Here is a 19,533-nt window from a genome sequence, read left to right on the forward strand (position 1 = left end):
GATCTGTCACATTCATCCTCAGCACCACCGGGACAGGTGAGCAGTGGGGAAGGAGAAGCGTTCAGGGCCTGGGAGCTCCCAGCGCCCTCCGGTGAGAAGGGGGATGCTGGTGGGGCCAACGGCTAAGGCAGCGCTCAAAAAGCCCTCCTGATTTCACAGCCAAACGAGTTCTTCATAAGCTGTTGCTCCCATCTTCCCAGAAGTGAGAAGGTTCAGATCCAGCAGTCAGTGTTCAGAAATCTGATTCAGGCCACGGAGCAAAAATGATGATGGCCAAAACAAACCAGTGACAGAGTAAGAGGGAGAGGGAAACAGAGAGATCCCTATGAGAGAGGCAGAATGAGGGACAGAGGAAGACTTTTGCACTTATCTGTTTCATTACATGGACTGACGCCATGCTCTGCTGTAGGTAAGGGTAGCCTGGGATTTTCACTCGGAGTCATTCATTCGGAAGATATAACGTGATTGAGAATCAACTGCCCTTTGTCCCGTGGAAGAGATAGTTAAAATGGAGCTAATGGCTTAAAGTTACTTAGCTCCTGTTTGGCCTGTGAGCAAGTAAAAGGTTAGACTGTAATATTTAACCACAACTCCCATGCCTTTCTGAGAAGCATAGAGGAGGCTGCCCAAAGGAAAGTCAGACATCTGCCATGCGGCTTCCTTTGTGCATGAGGTGAAGAAATCTGCACCAGCCTTCAGCCTCATGTAGATAGCAAGCTTCCTCTGGTGCAGTGGCTGTCACGCAGCATGCCTTCTGGTACAGCCCATTTCCTTCTGGGGGATGTTTCCCCCAGGGACAGCAGGGACTAGTGCTCTGTGCACGCCACCAGCCACGATCATCAAACCTGCCAGCTGGTTACCATGCAATATAGCTAAAGGTTTAGAGCTTTAAGTAGAACTGGCTGCATGTCTAAATGAGAACAGGATGAAGAACCAATAAGGGATAGCAAGACAAAGAAAAGATTCATGAAAGTCTGGAGACGCAGTACCATAAGGAGAACACAGCATCTACTACAATCTTGGTGAACTATTCAAACTGTTACTTTAAAAAGTACAAGTGATATGTGCATTCATTCTTTTTTAATGTTCATCCATAAGAGGTCACTGTGTGATACAATGAACACCTTGGTGTCAGCAGCATTCCTCTCCCTTCCCATATGCTCAGCACCAGGTGTCCAGTCACCTACAGTAATGTTCCAGCCACTACCCAGTTGCCTTTCGTAGGGACAGTTAGGGCAGGCAATAAAGCAAGACATGTGCGGGAGTCCTTCACTTTGATCGTGTGACCTTAGCCAATTTTACAATCACTTAAATGTACTTACTTTTTATTCCCCATTAATCTCAAATGGAATCCAAGAGTTTTACAACCCCCACAGACATTTTAAATAACCAGTAAAAAATACACAAAAATTTGGGAAACTGAGTTTGAACAGCAAAGATATAAGCTCACAAATGGCCAAGACTCTTCTAGTTTTCCACAGTTTGGGGCCTCTATTTTAGAATCTGTTTCACTATGAAATTGTTTTTTCAGTAGTTAGTAGACCTTTTCACAAGGGTGACTACAACACAGTGTGGGACATGGACAACTGTCAAGGTGACCTGCCCACCGGAATGTCTTAAGCATAAAGTTTTTGTACTGCCATTTGCCATGAGATGAGAGGGAAATAATAGTCAGATGCAACTTAATGGCAACTGAAACCATTTTAGCTCAGTTCAGCTAATCGAAGATCTTCTTCACAGAGTGAGGTGACTTAAAGGGAAGTATTTCATTCAGAGATTTCCATGGGAAAACAGAAACAAAAAAATAAAAATAGCAATATGGAGATTTTCCAGTGGAAAACTTGTTCTTGTGGAAATTCCGCTTTCAATTGACAAATTGTTTTTATGGGAAATTCCTAAGCAGCTGTAGGCACAGCCCTCATGCTGAGAAGTTTAAAAGCAGCTCACGTCTGACCCAGTGCCCTCAGATTTCCCACATCAGATAAACTGCGAGAGCAGAGCCCTCATCTTTTCCTTACTCCCATGCATACCCTGCAGCACACAAGCGGTCCCACTGTGGGCACAACAGTATATTGACTGCAGTGGCAGTACGTATGTGGTTACAGATGGGGTGCTTGAAGGATTAATTTTTTAATGTCCCAAATCAAGATTAATTACAGGCTCTTATATATAAATTGTCCCTAGTGCTCTGGTAAAGCTGTCATTGGCTTCAGCAACAGGTTTACCTGCACTAAGGATTGCAGGCTTGGGAGAGCCTTCAATGAAGCTCCTCATAGTAGACTGCACCAGGGAGAAAGAACTTGGGGATAACTTTTATGTGATTATGTGAATGGTCACAAATCACGGATGTAACTCCATTGCTATTAATTGTTTTGCACTGGCTTAAACCTGTCAATAAGAACTACACGCTCCACAGCTAACATTACAGAGACTAAGACAAACATTTTTAGTGAGCTTTCTAAGGGTCTTCTAAATTTGTAGGAGGCGCACTGTCTCCTTTACAGAGTGATATTAGAAAAGTGTAAACCATTCATTATAACACATCTTCTATCAACCACTTTAGCATGAATCATCACACTGTGTAAACAGGCTAGGAATCATATTTATGGCGGGGCTCAAAGTATCTCAGAAAGTTAGAGGCAGAAAAAAGCTATTAGAGTAGGCAGGCTTTTACAATGCCTCACAGTCCAGAAAGGTAGTGAGCACCTAAATCGTTCACCTAAACATTTGCAGGGATTTACAGTATTTCTGTACCAGCCCTGTATTTTCACACTAATGCATTTTTAACACAAAATAAAATGTAGATCCCTGTGAGTAAAAAAGTTTATTCTGCTGACTGCAGGGGACTCATCTTCACAACTTACTCTGAAGAGTAGATGTTGCTTCTTTCCTGACTATCTTCTGTCCCATATAGCCTATCCAACAGTAGAGCGGATCCAGCATCCCCCAAACCGAGCCGAGCTGGAGGAGCTCAAGCGCAGCGGAGCTGTGGCAGGAGCGGGAGCCCCAAGGTGCCATTGAGGAGGCTGTCGGCAGCTGGCCGCCTGCCAGGCGCTGCAGGCTACGAGGTGAAGGAGTGGACAAAGGCCACTGCTCAGCTGCTACAGTGACCTTCAGCTATGCTGATCTGCGATGGGAATGCACCCCGTGGCCATGCTCGTGTTTCTAAACCACATGCCTTCTTGGCCATCTGCAACACTATGTACACACGTATGATACCGAGTTCGCATACAGGCACAGCCCATGTCCGCACTGCACACGAGGCGATCAGTTCCCCTCCACCCCTCACCACAAAGTGGCTAGCCAGCTACATGAGGGCTACTGCTGCTCTGCACCCAAGGAGCACGGGGGTGGACGTGCTCACTGAGGAGTGATGCATGGCTGTGAAAATCATACACGCCGAGATCAAACTGCAAGCAATATGAATTTCAGAGATCAGTTAAAAAAATCCTGTATTGCTCCACCTAAAGGAGTTATTCTTTTGGGGCATCACAGTAGTAAAACTCAATGAAAACCTTATTGCTACAAGCTTTGTTATTGAAGTGACAAAAGGGCATTTATTTTCAGAGTCGGACACTCGAAGGAATACCCCACATGCTAGAGAGTGTAAGCTGTCCTTTCCAGCATGTAACAGAGAGAGTTCTACTACACTGAAACACATGTGATAAGAGAAGAGGGCCCAGGCTCTTCTCCATATTCTCTGCATACCTGTTACTATCACACAGCTGCTCTCAAGTCTACAGTTTCCTGTGCAGTACAAACTGCATACCACTTCCCTTACGGAAAAAAAAAAAAAGCCTTGCTTGTTCTTAATTGACGATGGAAATACTGTCATATTTTCCACTAGCCAAGCCTGAAACCATTACTGAACGAACCTTCATTAATTTTTCCACAACATTTTGCAGAAATGTCAGGAAACAGCTGCACCAGAAATGCTTAACTGTCCTTATCACTAGGGCTTCATTGGCGAACCTCAAATTACACAGGTTTTCTTCTTTCAAAACTCTACATTCAATGATGTTTTTTGTTATTCTTTAGTTGACTGTCTCAATGCACTACTTTCTCTTCAAAGGTATCTGATTACACAGGTTCAGTGGCGCAGAGACATTTTATGACCAGTGGAAGAACTTGTACAGTTTGGAGCTGCATACTTCTAGGAAAAGATTGCTTCCTGCAGATTGCTCAGCTGTGTCTTTCTTGGATCAAATTCAATGAAATTCACAACTTGCAGTCAAATTGTATTTCCCAGTCAGACTGAATTCATTACACTGACATAAACTCTTGCTGCATTTTCTTACTCCTTTCCTGTCCTACCCTTTTCCTTTCCCCTCTTCTCTCCCCACACTCTCTCTCTCACCTCTTCTTTGAGCTAAACCATGTGTCAAAACTTATCATACAATGCGCTGTACATTTTCTGGAAAAAAACAAGTGGAACAGTATACAACATCATTCCAAACATGCAAACACTGAGATGATAGAAGGCTTGGTACAAAATAAGAGTGCAGCCATCTGGAGATAACTGCTAGATCTGAGATCCCCAGCTGGCTAAAACTTTGCAGTCTCAGAACTTTTTAGCGAAGCATCAGTGAGCAAGAGACTCCGCTCACACGGATTTGCACAGGGCACTGGATATTATGTAATTTTTCAAAAATGTAAATTCTTCAAATTTCTGAAAAGAACACAGCAACAAAAAGCAACGTTCACAGGATTACTTTTAAAGACTGACATAATACTATAGTGTCTTGTTTATACTTTGAAATATTTAATTTAGTATTACTACAGCATGGCATGTTACAATAATCCTCCATATATGTCACTGGCAGATTTTAAATTGCAATTGTTCACTCTGTCTTTATTGAAGCTGTAAGCCTTGAATCTGTAACCTTAGGCTATTTTTAGACAGAGGGAAATATAGATGCGAATAGGTATATACATGTATTGGATGTTACATGAAATTAATCCCATCAGGTGTGGTTGAGTGTTGATACTGTTATCACATCCTACCCCTAATAAGAGGTAGGTTGCTTGCAGAAATGATATGGCCACATAAATAGAGGTTTATCTAGGTATTACAGAGAAAGAATCCTTCCTGCTGCCTGTAATTCAAAACGATTTGCATTTCTTGCTTTTTAAATGGGTCCCTTCCACAGCAGCATGCATTGCAGCACACAATCCACACGCAGCTCTGCTCAGAAAGAGCCAGCCACTGATGACCTCACCTTGGGCTAGGTCAACTCCCCAGCGTCTTCACTGCCTTCAGCAGGTATAGGTACAGCGGGCAGATCCTGGCCCAGAATGCCTAACACAGGCCAGCATTGCTACTGAAGTGGTGCAGTGCTGGCTACAAAAAAAAAAAAAAATCCGTTTTTAAATTACTCTACCAAGATATTTGCTTGGATAGCAGAAATTGCAGTACACTATCTCCTACTTAAAATACGCATGAATATATATGGGTTCTAGTTACAAGATATGAAATACTGCCAAAAGTATCCAGGTTTTTTAAGGATTCAATTTTATAATATGCCATGCCGAATTTCTCCTTCACGATACCCTTACCTGTCTCTGTTCCAGTTTGAAAGCAGCAGCTTGTGGTGCCAGAGCATTTCAAGGACCATGTCCTTCCAATATACGGCACGTTAATGACCTGCCGGCTATCATACAGCTGCCCGCGGCTGCACGGGAGACGCACGAAGCGCATCTTGTGTGGGTGTGGGGGGGAATGAATCCAAGTTGTTAGATTTCACTAAACAAGCCCTGATTTTTATTTTTTGGGGGGAGCTCTGAAAGATCACTACTGCACCGCAAGTGCACCTCCCCGCCAGCAGAAGGGTGTCGCAGGTTCCCGAGGGCACACGGGCCGGCTGGCGGGCGGCACCGGCGGCAGACGCAGGCTTTTTTCTTCCACCTCTCGTCCGGCACCGGCCCACGGCGAGGAACGCCAACGCCGCCGCCGCGCTGCAGAGCGGGAAGCGCCGGGGCCGGGGCCGGGGCCGGGGCCGGGGCCGGGGCCGGGGCCGGGGCCGGGGCCGGGGCCGGGGCCGGGGCCGGGGCCGGGGCCGGGGCCGGGGCCGGGGCCGGGCGGCAGGCGCGCCCCCGCGGCGGCGCCCAGCCCTGGCCCGGCCCCGGCAGCCCCGCCGGCGCCCGGGGACTGCGGCTGCGGGGTCCGCGGGCGGGAGGTCGGCCACGGCGGCGTGTGGTGCCCGGGGAGTGGGAGGCTGGAGGCGGCAGCGCCCGTTTCTGCCCGCTCTGGGTGTTTTCGAGTCCCTTTCTTGCCACCCCGGGCCGTCAGAGAACTAGCAGATGAATGTGTTGTCCCGCCACCCGGCTCGGCCACCTCCTGGACGTGGAAGAAGAAACGTGTTTTTCCTCTCTCTGGCTAACAGGGGGACGAGAACGGAGCGCTCTCGCTTCCCCCCAAGTTGGTACATCTCGAGCTCAAACCGCCACGAAGACACAGCCTCCCCCCGTTCACACCGTCAGCAGCGAGCAGCAGGATCTAGGGGCAATGTCATAACAAAAAGAGAGACCTTGAACTTGCTTCACCCTTTGCATAGTCATTTATATTTGGGCAAAGTGGATAACAGCTCCTTTAGCACTAGGGTAGAGGCATTTTATGCTCGCTCGGCATTCACTTTACCCAGGTATAAATAGCAAAAGGTTTCAGGCGGTAGAGAATCGGGACCAGTATCTTCAAAGGATTCTCAGCCAGAATAAAGCAGCTAGTCCTCCGCACCACAGCTTGTGCAATCTCGCTCTGCTGCAAGAATCATTCCCTGCAGGGCGCCTGGGACTGCTGGTTTGGCAGCATTGCATGCTCCCGTCTTCAGAGAAAATGTGCCTTCCTATCGTCCCATATCTAGCAATGGAATCAGACTGCAAGCTTTCACCTGTAAAGTACACAGTAATAGGGTTCAGTTTCTTAATGGGAGCCTTTTATCAGCTCACGCAGTGTATTTACTACCCTACCAGTAGTAAGTGCTTGCCTTAGTGTCCCTAGCACACAAGGTAGCGGTACATATTATCATAGTTACAATAACATTGGTCTGAACTACATTAATTGAGAGCATCTATTCTAAAATTCAATTGTTCCAAACAAAAAGGTAAAGCGTGCCATTAGTCGGCTGACCCATTATCAGGGAGAGTTCTCACCACACAAGAGAGCCACAGCAGTAACGACCCAATGCACAGAAGTACCATTAAGTTACACACTAATGAAACCTGAAAAATTTATGCTAAAACCCCGTTTCAGAGGATGGCCGCCATGCTCTTGTATACCAAAGTTCCCAGTTTTCCACTTAAATCCTGCCTGGTGAGTCAGGATGTGGCTAGGTTTCTGTACTGCAGGAGTATTCCATTACTCCTGCTTATAAATTTCACACGCTGTTAATGCTTCTCAAACTGGCAGCAGAGCTCAGGGGTGCATGAGGACAGTTTGTTTTCCTGCTGAACTTTCAACCTAAATTCCACAGGACCTCTGGGGGGGGATAATGCCTTCTTTTTTTGCCGACATGTTCATCGGTAAGACCCCTGCTGACAGCCATCAGTTTGCACCCCTCTCACCCACCCAGCTCCAATCCCAGGCTGCACGGAAAGATCTCGGTTAGCTCTCAGAGACTGCAGAGGGGAAAGAGTGCAATGCAGATACACACGACTTCCATCGCAGGGACTTGGAGAGGGATCCATAAGAAGAGATATCCTATATAGCACCACCCTGGACTGCAGAATGTTTGGGATCAGTTCCAAGTTTGAGCAAAGATTCAAGGGATAGCCCATCTCAATTTAATCCCCTCCGTTCTTTGCTTCAATTCATATACAGAATGAAACATAGGTCCAATACTATTTACATAGTTCTGAAAAACCTGGGGGGTTATCTCAAAATGTGTTCTGTGTTTTCTTTGAACACCTTCTCCTGTGGTCATGATACCACATGAGACTCTCCAGTGTCTTCCTTATATCCCTAGCTCCTATGGTTGCAGATAAGTATTGGATAATGAGAAGGATCAAACTTTTTCTTAACTTTTCACTATTTCAAGCCAGTCTCATTAAATTCTGAGGGCTAACAATTCTCTGACCATCAAGAATGTGCCCATGCAGAGTAGATTAGAGAAGAGGAACTTCTCAGTGCCTTGGGTCTCTTACAGCAACAAAAGGGACAGGCACACTTTTTGAGATAAAGTCAACATGAAACCTGTCCAACCTGTGACTACCAACCCAACTAAACATGGAGCTGCAATGAGTAGCTGAAAACACATTTTCTTGACAAGATAAAATGGCTTCTGAACTATCTGATGCTACAGTGAAATTGCTGTTGGGGATCCACTAACTTGAAGCTAGTTTGAGTGTCATTATACTACAGTGTCAGCACTTTCATAACTGCAGTTTCTATGTGCCCTAGTGTTCAAGACCCAGAGGAAAAAATAAACCTTGAACAGTATTGTCAATGGTGCACTTGAAATGGCAAGATGGTCAAGCAGAAATCACCAACTCATACTTTAGGACAATTTAAAAATGAAAAAAAAACCTGTTTCAGATATCAAAAGCCCACTGACCATTTCTTCTTGTATTTTTACAAACACATTTTTCTGTTTAGTTGGTTCAACAACTGTGCTCCCTGGACACTTGATGCAAGAACTGCATAGAGAAGGGAAAGTGGCAAACCAAATATGCGGACAAAGCAAAGACAGCACTTCCAAATGAACAAAACCATAACCTGTCCTAAAAGAGAAATGCCTCTGATTTCAGCAAGAGCTGACTTCAGTTGTAACAAAAGGACATATAATCAGTATTTAAATGTGACTTCCACGTGAAGCCTTCTGAGAATGAAAAACTATTCACTGAGGCCCACTCCCTCAGTTCACTCAAACCCGTCCTTTCTTTGCTCTCCTACCTGGCTGCTGCTGTCAAAGGTGCAAGTGAGTAATGGTTCCAGTCAAGGCAATTTGGTTCACCGCTCCAGCAAATATGGCTGTTGACTCTCTCTTCCACCTATTTGGAAAACAAATATGAAAGATTTTTAAGGATTGTGGTCGATTCAGCCTGCTGTTTCATTTTATAACCTAATTGACATTACGGCACTGGCTACATCAATACTTGTAAGAACTTCAGAGATTCAGTCACAGTCCTTGCTACTCAGCTCTTTTTCCCTCAGAGCAATGTAGCACCAGCAATCAGTAGCTGTCCTGTGGTTTCCAGCTTGCTGCGGGCTAGAATACATGTCAACTAATATATTCCAAAGTGAAAACAATAGACATACAAAACCAAAAGGTGCATTCAATGATGTATTTTCAAACACAATGTATATACAACAAGCAGTGTAAACACACAAAGAACAGAAGTGCCTTTGTAGTCTATTTACCTTTAGGGCTTGCAATTCCAGGTTTTCCTGCCTAATTTCTGCCTACTTTTGAAAAGATCATGCCCAAATGAGAATTTAAGAGCACATATTTTTTAATTAAATGCAAATACTTTCCTGTTATTAAATCAGAGCAGTGCAATTGTCTTTCATTGTGCTTCTTTTCCTGTCTAGCACTGTGCTTTAAAAGTGAGATCACCTCTAAAAATTCCCTTTCGGTATGATGCTAGTCTGTTTTAGAAAATAAGTTGTTAGTGTACACTGTGAAAATCACTCATAAACCTTACATCTCTCTTTACATGTGATGGTACTCTGGGAAAGACCACAAAAAGGCACTTTCTGTATACAAAAGACCTGCTGTAGGGATGTATGCAGGAGTGTATGTACATCTGTGTGTCCGAGGCACAGAGCACGGGGAGATGTGTTCATTAACGTGTTCCATGCGTTAGCCTGCTACAGACTACCCCATTTACACCTGCAGGGAGGGGGTGATTGAACACACGGAGGCTACTGAGGGAGCTGACTGAAATGCCCACCTCATGAATAGTGAGACAACAAACCTTCAGTGATCTTCTAGTGACCACATAGTCCAATGGGCCTGGCTATTCTGATTTTTTTGAAGACCAGTGTGGACACACAGACAACCACAGCACACATTTTGCCCAGGGCACTTTCTTTCAGGCTTCCCTGTGTCCTTGAACGCCCACAGGTGAGATGCCACCCCCAGGTGACATGACAGGGATGGGCAACAAGTGTGGGCATCCCAGGGTGGATGTGTTCCTGGACAGGGCAGCCCCCCAGGGGAGCACAGGCTCCCAGCGCGAAGTGCAGCTCGTCTCACCCCTTCTCCTGCTCTTTGCCCTGGCCGTGATGCTGAGCCCTGGCCGGCCGCTGCCTTGGGGCGGTCGAGTCGCTGCAGCGGGAGAAGGTACTTGCTCCTCAAGGGCTTACACATGTCATGGCAGAGGAGCACGCCAGGGTACTTGGGACAGCAAAACCTCAAACGTAGCACCCTGGACTTGCAGATCTGTGCCCGTGGCCTGACCATCCTGGCACTGAAGCCAACAGCTAATCTCCCTCTGCCTCCAGCGAGCGTGGTGGCTGCCCACGCTGGCGCCCCCCAGGGCAAAGCCTGTCCACCGTGGGTGGGTGACGCGTGGCACTTCCACCGCTAGCAGAGTGCAGATGGGAGGTGGTGGAAACAGGGTGCCAAAAGCTGAAGGTTAAAGCAGGCCTGGAACCAGTTAGCAGTAAAAAGCATATGCTTACGCTTTTTATTTTTCCTGTAATGTTTGCTATCAGCAACAAAAACAAATAGCAAATGATAATGTGTTACTGACCGGCAATGTCAACAGTGGTCTATACAGGCATCTAAGTATGTAAAATAACATATGGTCTGCCTCCAGACCCTGACGCTTTATCACATCAATGTACAGCTTTCTAGGAAATGATCTCGATGTGGAGCCAGGAACCACTTTTGAAGCTTTGAACAGACAGGGCCCAATACAGTTTTAATCTGTGGGTGAAACCTTGGCACGGCGGGACTCAAGGGCAAAACTCTGTTTTTAGCAGGGCCAATATTTCACTCGCTACTTTTATAAGTGGCCTGAGAAAAGTTCCAGTCAAAAAACAAAGCAAAGCAATAAAGAGGTCATGAGTCCTTATTCTCCCGTCCTTCGGAGGGACCTAGGGGTGCTCTGGATTGTAGCGTCCTCTCCCTGGTGTGGCATGGATTCCTTCCAGCCCCCAGGGAGGTCACCCTGTGCTTTCACAGGCCTAACTGGCTTTAGCGATGCTGGCTACACTTGCACACAGTCATTTTTAATTAACGTGCATTGTGAATGAGTTTATCTAATCCGCAACCCAAAGACAAAGGTCCATTTACACTAAATCCTCTCTATAGAACCCTGGCAGGAGCAGAGGGCACTTTCATGAAGAGAATGAAGCTGTAAGTGAAAGATGTCATTTATGAAACAAAATCACACTGCTGCTGCTCCAGCTTCATAAAGAGTATTTAAACTGAAATCCATGAGGAACACTATATTCTATTTTCCCTAATTTCTTTTTTAGCTCTTAACTGATGGGAGCCAGCGTCTTCCCTCTCACGGTGGAAACCTCACTGTCTTCAACAGCGTTCCTCAAAGGATACCTTAGCATCTGATCCAAGTGTGAAAGACTCCCCCTGATTTCAGTGAAGGCTGGATCAGTTTCTGAGTCTTTAAGAAGCTTAATCACTACTTACAATTAGGCAAAATATTATCCAGAGCAAGATCTGGTTCAGGACAGTACGATTTTGTTTAGGCAGTACTACCACATCTCCTTACTAACCTACCATCTTACAGCAGCACTGGCACTAGCAAACAGGACAGTCTGAGGGAATGGCCAACCTGCAGAGTCTCTAACAACCCCAGATGATGCATGTGTCATCAAACAGGATTTTACTGCTCAACTAAAGCTCCCAGAGGCATTGTTGTGATACTAAACCCAGGAACTTTTAATTTGGTTTTATCAGCGCATTAGTAAAAATTTGTGCAATCCTTGGTTCTTTGGCAGCAAAAATAAACGAGTGTGCCTTCAATGACTGCCCACCAAAGACAGACAGCAATGCAACCACCACTGCTGAGTATTTGCTAGTATTTGGTCATATCTGGTCATGACTGTCCCAGTCTGCTGCAGTTGTTTGGCAGCCGTGGAGACTAAGATTAAACAAGCACATCAGAAGGGAAATGAGAGTATGAGAAGCATGGCATGTCTTACTGCTTGGAAGAGTTTTCTTCAATTTGAACTTTGTATCTCGGACACTCAGGGATTATTAGCCTTTTACACGGGACCTGGAAACACACAGGCAGAAGTGCTCTGATAATGACTCTTACACCATCTGCTTTTGAAAGACTGCTAGCTTCTCCCTTGGCAACTCCCATAACCATTCTGTAATCATAAAACTACACCTTCAGTGGTGAAACAAAAATGTAGCAGCAGGCATTGGCATTATCTAACCATGAAGGTAATTAATTTCATGGATCAACAGGAAGAAGGACTTTGTTTTATATTACTTCTTATATATCTGTTACACCAACACTGTAAGGTCAGTTGGGGGTAGGGGGGTCACAGGGAGATCCCTGTGCACTTTACAAAGTAAAAAATACCAGAAATCTCATGGTGTATTTTAATCAGAAAGTAAAGTTTAAGGAAAGCAACTGGATAATATTTATTTTATTGCAAATTATTCAAAGGTTCTAAAAAAGCACAATAAACGGGGGAAGTTGTCTCAAGAGTACAAAGGGCAAATAAAGCCATGGCCGTGTTACTCCTTAACTGGTTTGCAGCAGATAGCGTTCCAGCACAGACTGTACCTTACCATGGTTTGGGAATTTACCTAAAGCCTCAGTGTGACCAGGTCTATAAGAAAGCCAGGTGCTATTTAAACTGCAGCCAAGTTCCAGGATTGTATAGGATAATTCGTACCAAAGAAGAGCCAGGTAACACAGGTAGAAAAGTGTGCACGCTTCTGTAGCATGCCATCCAAGGGCTTGAATTCAAGGCTGGTAACTCAAAGCAGTAAGGCTATATGCAAATCTCCCACTTCTTCTCCAGGGGTTCAAATCCCCCTTTATAGATGTTTTCTTACTAAATACAATGAATTGACCATGCAAGCTTCTGTACTGTAGTATGTAGAGACTATGAACCCAGTCTGTGTGGATTTTCTAATGCTCTTTTTGCCCCCTTTCTCCTTTTCAAACACAGAAAGTCTGGAGAACTCCGTGAATTACAGTCTGTAATGGGAGACGTAAGAAAGTCTAAAATTTGCTTGATTGCAGCTATGATGCATTAAGCTCCAGGCATCAATCTCAATCTCAGTACTTTTTCTCTGAATGGGCAATATTTTACAGTTATTGCTCTCTAAACAAAGCACAATTTATTATACACACAATTTGATAGCTACAGCAGCTAAGACTAGAAGCAAAAATGTCTTCCTACTTGAGGAAGGTAAAAGCAATGTCATACTTTAAATTGACTTCATATGATCAATGGCAGAACACAGTCATCTGAGAAATGACATTCATGTCCTGATCAAATGCAATCATACCATATGCAATTGAATTTGGAAAAAGCTGAAGAAAATTATTCCCATTACTTTACTGGTATTCTTAATGTGTTCACACAAATCATCCGTGAATAGATGAATTAAAATACTTACAGTGTCTCTACCTTTGCCCTCTCAATTCCAGGTCATTCTGGCAGCTCTCAATACTGCAGAAATGTGTTTTTCTGCAAGCAGTTTGATGAAATTAATGGCTCAAATCTTGAACTACCACCAAAGTTAAAGGGATATAATTTATTTTTTGAATCAAATGTCTCTATGCTGTAAACATTTTTGTCTTCATTACTAAAACAGAAAGACATTTGAAGCCTAATTTATTTTCCAGTATTTATGCTTTTTTTGTTTCCCACATTTTTCTCAATAGGAGTGTAATAGCCCATTTAAATTTTGTTTATTGAGGGCTTTTCTTCATTTTGGTATGCTGCATGCTAGCACCATGTTGCAGATCTGGATGCAAAGAGCACCAAGAAATCTTTGTAAAATTTTAACTTGTTGAAATTTATACATGCATGAATTTATAAGCATACATACATTTGTGTATATACATAAATATATGTAAGTATATATGCATATGTGCATATGTGTGCATATGTATACATATTATATAAATAAAAATATGCATATTTACTAACACATGTGTGTTTGTTAGCACAGGTGGTTTTATAGTCTCTCAGGCTCTGCAGAAAGTTAGCAATCAGAACAAAATTTACCTAAACGATGTAGCATGCCAAATGACTTTTGGAACATCACCTATGAACTTTGTTTGTTTACTTTACAAATACGTGGTTCACTTTATTAAAATCAAACACATAATTTCTTCTTTGGATCCTCCCTACATTATCTCCTCTATCACCGGAGCCCACTCTGCGCAGGATCTTATTTTGCTGCTACCGCTGGAGCTATGATTTTGGGTTACTTTTTTTTCACTTCAGCCAGGAGCTAAATTAGCAAGAGCACATCCCCCTAAGTATAGGTCCATAACCTCACTGCAAATAACAGTTTAGACACTGCCAGCTGAGATCAGTGCCCTCACTAACCAGGCTTGATGCTTTTAGACAATGGTCAGGCTGACAATTGACACAGTGTCCATATACACACATTGCTCAACGCAGTTGCCTAGCTAGCCTGCTATTGCCAAGAGAAGAGGGCTGTTTGTGCACGCAGCTAGCAGCAAGATGCAAGTACATCTGGCGATCCTCCGAGAGTGGGCAGAGAAGGCAAAAACATCAGGTCTCGGCCGAGCCCAAGATAGGATTTCAGGTAAAACTCATGCTCTATGTGATCCAAACAGGCTTCAGCAAAATCACCATGAGGAACCTCCTACTCCGAGCCCCTCGGCTTTCCTTCCCTCCTTGAATGACCACCCTGCCATGACATCCGTGCACTGGGAAAAACCAATACAGCCAGGCACACAATGAAGAAACTGAGGCAGAACCACTCGAAGCCACCAAGCAGGCAGGCTCCAATGCAGCAGGTGTCCTACAAGCCCGCGGCAATCACTTGAGCCGTCAAAATTATCTCCATCTCCATGGAAAGACCTTCGTGAGTTCAAGCCCATGGCAGAGCAATGGCAGCAGCACTGGACAATCTCAGTGGTAGGTGAAAGCTAACTTGCCCCTGAGAAGCTGGCAACTAGTCAGCTGTGCAGGACACCGGGAGGGAAGTGTGATGCCTGGGAACAACAGAAATTTGTCCGCGGGGAAAATAATCTAAGGACTTGGGGTCCATTTACAGCATTTTGGTTGTTGTTACCTGCAAAATCTAAGCCAATGCTCTCTATAAAATAAAACTAAGACCTTAGTGAGACTGGTGTTAAGTCAAAGCACAGACTTCATTCAAGGCACTCTGGATTTACACCAGATAAGCTGAGATCAGTCTCTGACACTGTTCCTGGTTGCAAAGACAGCTTTTACAGCACAGGATATGCTCCTGTCGTTTCACGTCAGCAGCCACAATGAAGCACCATCACTGGCAGCTGATCGTTTGTCTTAAAAATCTGAATGGGCCACCAAAACACCTCTGACCACACACTTTGTTAGCACTTCTGCTGGATGCTGTGTGACTTCTTTACAAGGAGACAAATGCTCTACCTCACCATCCCTTGTTATTGCCACATCTAGAAAGGGACTGTTTAAAGTGTCCTCCTTCCCAGTACCTCCACCCCAGTCCTCCAGGTCTAATGACAGAGAAGAGAAAGGCAGCAGTGGAGTCTTTGGTCCTCCTCAGTGAGGCAAGATCCCTCTGCACTGATGTCTCTCTGCTCTTGGTTTGTGCTCAGTAAGTCAGTAATTTGTCATGAGCGTGGGCCCTATCCATACATGGCAGGCTGGAGGAGGAATGACCTCAAACTCCACTTCTAATCCAGGGGGTGTTGCCAAAGCACAGTGCTTGAGTTTGATGCATGAAGCGCAGGGATATTTTCAGCTCCTGAATCACACTTTTGGCTCCATGGCTAACTTGAACGTCTCCTTAGTTTTGTTTGCGATTTTTCACCTTCTGCAACCACCATTGACTCTCAGAAAAAGAAAATGAGCTGGTATGTTAAAGAAAAAAAACCCAAATAGCCATAAATAAGAAGATATAAAAATCACTTGTATTTTAATAACTTCTATTTTATTCTCTTGCATGTATGGAGGACTGGAGTTAAACAACTTACTAATAGATCAGTGGTGCATCACAAATGCCTGGTTTCTTTATTTCATGTTCTAAATATATGCTATTAAATGCTGCCAGTGAATGTTTTCTAATGATTTTGGTGTCCAACACAAGAATGAAACAGTCTGAAAAATAAGGCAGTGCACAGCAAGCAGTTAGCCTGGATACAACTACAGGAGAGCTTTTAGCTACATATTCCTATAGCTGAAGCAAAAATATTTTGCTGTTCTTGTCCCATGAAACCATATTGACTTAACCACAATTCACAACCATAATTTGAAACTGGCAGTAGTGAGAAAGCAAAACCTCATTTTACAATACAAAGGGAGTAAGTTTTAATTGGCATATCCTGCCAATTACAACTGGATCACCTCTCTGTCACTGCGGCCTGAGTCTGTTCTCACTGAATGCAATGGGAAAGCTCCAGCAGACAAATTACGCAGCCTCAGTCACAGCTAAGCAAGTCATTTAAGCATATGCTTAATACCATCTCTAATCAGTAAAGCCAATTCAGCAAAGCAAAGCATGTGCTCAAGTCAAAAGTGAATAGGTAGCGTGGATCTTTCTGAATATGGGTTTTTCACAGACTGAGGATATTGCACAAAACGTCCCTTGATTTCCTTTAGAGCTCATCACGGTGGAAAAAGGCAGAATTCAGCTGTTAATCAAACTGCCACTTATGCATGTAAAGTACTAGTATTTTTTACTCATTCAGAGACTGGTAAAGCAAAAACAAATTTTAAAAAAGCCATGGGACGTATCCTTGGAGTGGGCACAGACATACGTACATACTACCCATGGATGGCAGGGGATCCACAGAGGTGGAAGGAGGTAACACAGAAAAGATGAGGTAAGAAGCTACCATAGGAAATCCCATCCATCCAGAACTGCTGATGAGCCTCTCTGAGCCTTTTTACAGAATGAATTGGGAGTTTTCCTTATCCAGTGGAAGAAGAGTGGAAAATCATGGGTGTTTCAACTCCTCCGTTTCCATTTCCCTCCGGGGGAATGAGTAAAGCGTAGGGATAATGAAAACACCGCTCTGATAAGGAATGTGGCTTCTTTCCTTGATGCACTGAAGTAACCAGGCAGCCTCTAAAGTCATCTGAAACCTGTTCTTTTCCTTTAAATTTCCTTTAGTCTTAGCAAGCAACATTAATCTAACAAAGCCAACTTCCAGGCGAGCATGGATCCCCAGGAGCATTCCTCGACTGCAGACAAATGGGAAAGGAAGAGCCTGTTGCAAACAGCAGGGCTGTAACGGGTCACGGGGAATTTACGCTCAGCAGCAGGCTGCACCGCTCGCCTGCCTCTGCCCTTCTCCCCAGATGAAGGGGCCTTATCTACCTTTGCATTTCGCCTCAGAGATCAGGAATCAATTACAAATGCCGCGGGGCTGTCCTAAATTATGCTCAGCTGCCCGAGGCTGCTTCCTCCCAAGCAGGTCCCCCCAGGGACATGGGGAGGGGAGCGCTGAGCGCCAGGCTCTACCTGTTCTCCAGCAACTCCAGGCTGCCGGAGACGGCCAGCGTGGGGTCAACCCTCTGATTTGTCCTCTGAGATTATAATCTGTCCCTGCCCCAAAGGCACTGTGAGCTGGAGAATATAAATGTTTGCAGAAATTAAACAACTCCAGCAAAATACACATTATGCAAACATTTCCTCTCATCTCCCAGATGACACAACATGGAGCATCAAGCACAAACAAAAACCGACCAAACAAAGCGCAGAGGCATTGTGGAAAAAAAAAAAATCATTTAGTGAAGAGCTTCTCTGCTCTCCTTACAGCCATTAGGACAGCGATAATGCTGAAATGGCTGGCCAGCCCTGAAAATTGGATAAACTGAGACACAGAAGAGACAATTGAAAGCAAGGAGACAGACAGCAAAAATAAAATAAGTGAGACAACAGATGGAAAGCAGAAATGCAATGTCTAAACTGCAGCTGTAATTCTGCTAGTAACAAGCACATTTAAGCATAATTCAGCTTGCTTTCCTATTTTGGAGAGGGCAAGAGTTTTCTTTTAAAAAAACCCAACTTGTTAGCAAAACTGCCATGGGTTCTCCCCAGATAGTTTGTGGGACAGGAAAATTATTTCTCTCCATACCTAGGAGTGAAACAACACTTCTAAGAAAGGTCAAAATTCTGACACCCTCTGGTGTCTTAGTTGTCGTAGTACTGTTGGGGGTGGAGGGGGGGGTCACATCATTAAAATCTATACCCACAAGTGCAAGAGCTGTGTTTTAGTTGCTGCTAGCCAGGGGTCAGTCACAGGAATTGTGAAGAGCTCTCCTGTGGCAGCACAGCTTCCTTAGCCTTTCTCCTTTACTAGCATGACTGTTACAGTTAGGCAGGACAAGGCTAGTTATTGTTCTAGCAAAACTTTTATAGACTGATTTGGCAGTTTTTCTAGCAGGGTTTTAGTATAGTTTTGATAACACACTAGTATGGGAAAGAAGGATTTCCACATTGGCCAAAGAAACAGTTGTGGCAAGACTACCTATTTTTAACACAGTTTATTCCTAGCACTATTTCAGACACAGCATTTTCTCTCCCATCTGTTGACACAGTTGTTTTGTTTCTTTAAAGACACAGTTGTCTGTCTCTTGGGGAAAAAAAAAACCCACCTTCAATAGTTGCAGAGAAGAACAGGAGACTGAAACCCAATCAAACAGTGATCTGGTCAAAAGGTAATGCTGGCAAAGCTTTATGACTGAAACACAGAGCAATTCTTCAGATGCCTCTCAAAATTTACATCAGGTTTTGGCCTCTGTGGTATTTTAAATGCAACTGTGGATTTTTAAAATTCAAATCTGGTATACTCAACAACTAACTAAGATGGTTTATTGATCTAAGGAGTCTGACTGCAAACCTGCCATCAGAGCAACGTACCGGTCTGCTCAGGAGGAATGCTGCCACAAAAGCACAGAGCAAGATGCAAATGCTTTCTTTAATAAAGGAAGGAAAATATAACAAGAGCACCAAGGGGAAAAAAACAACCCCAAAGTCTGATAAAAATTAAACTGGTATAACAGGACAAAACATTAAGCAATCCTTCTGACACTTGGGTTGCCAGGCTGTTTTCTCTGATTTCTGATGATAATTTTTCTTTCCTCATCGGACCGCTGGCGTTCATGGTTATGATCTCCCAGGCAATCTGAAAACCTTATCTCCTCTCAAAGGCATTTCAGGCAGCTTGAGAGTTTGTAGGTAGAAGCAAATAAAACTGAAGCATGGCTGAGGTGGGACCTCTGCAGATCACTAAAGCAACCTCAGTTCTTGTAGGACAGCCTATTTGCTGGGAAAGCTGCAGTATGAAAACCTGATATATTAAAGGTCAAGACTCCAATACAGACCAGACTCATCTGTATTGTGTTTTAATTTCTTTTTACGCTGAGAGGTGCCTAAGGACCTGAAGAGGTGA

General features: G+C 44.3%; 1 protein-coding gene across 18 annotated transcripts in view; it reads right to left on the reverse strand.

The window, feature by feature from the left end:
• HIVEP2 (HIVEP zinc finger 2) overlaps positions 1 to 19,533 on the reverse strand; it is a 141,569-nt gene that overhangs the window by 45,984 nt on the left and 76,052 nt on the right. For 16 of the 18 annotated variants that reach the window (XM_075035869.1, XM_075035866.1, XM_075035874.1 and 13 more), the window contains one exon: positions 8,888 to 8,985. The gene's annotated coding sequence lies outside the window, so the exon portion shown is untranslated. Of the gene's footprint in view, positions 1 to 5,219; positions 5,342 to 5,556; positions 5,911 to 8,887; positions 8,986 to 19,533 lie in introns of those variants that run through there. The other 2 variants (XM_075035870.1, XM_075035879.1) reach the window with 2 other exon arrangements.

The sequence above is a fragment of the Buteo buteo genome, chromosome 9 (genome assembly GCF_964188355.1).
Source record: "Buteo buteo chromosome 9, bButBut1.hap1.1, whole genome shotgun sequence".
Lineage (NCBI taxonomy): Eukaryota > Metazoa > Chordata > Aves > Accipitriformes > Accipitridae > Buteo > Buteo buteo.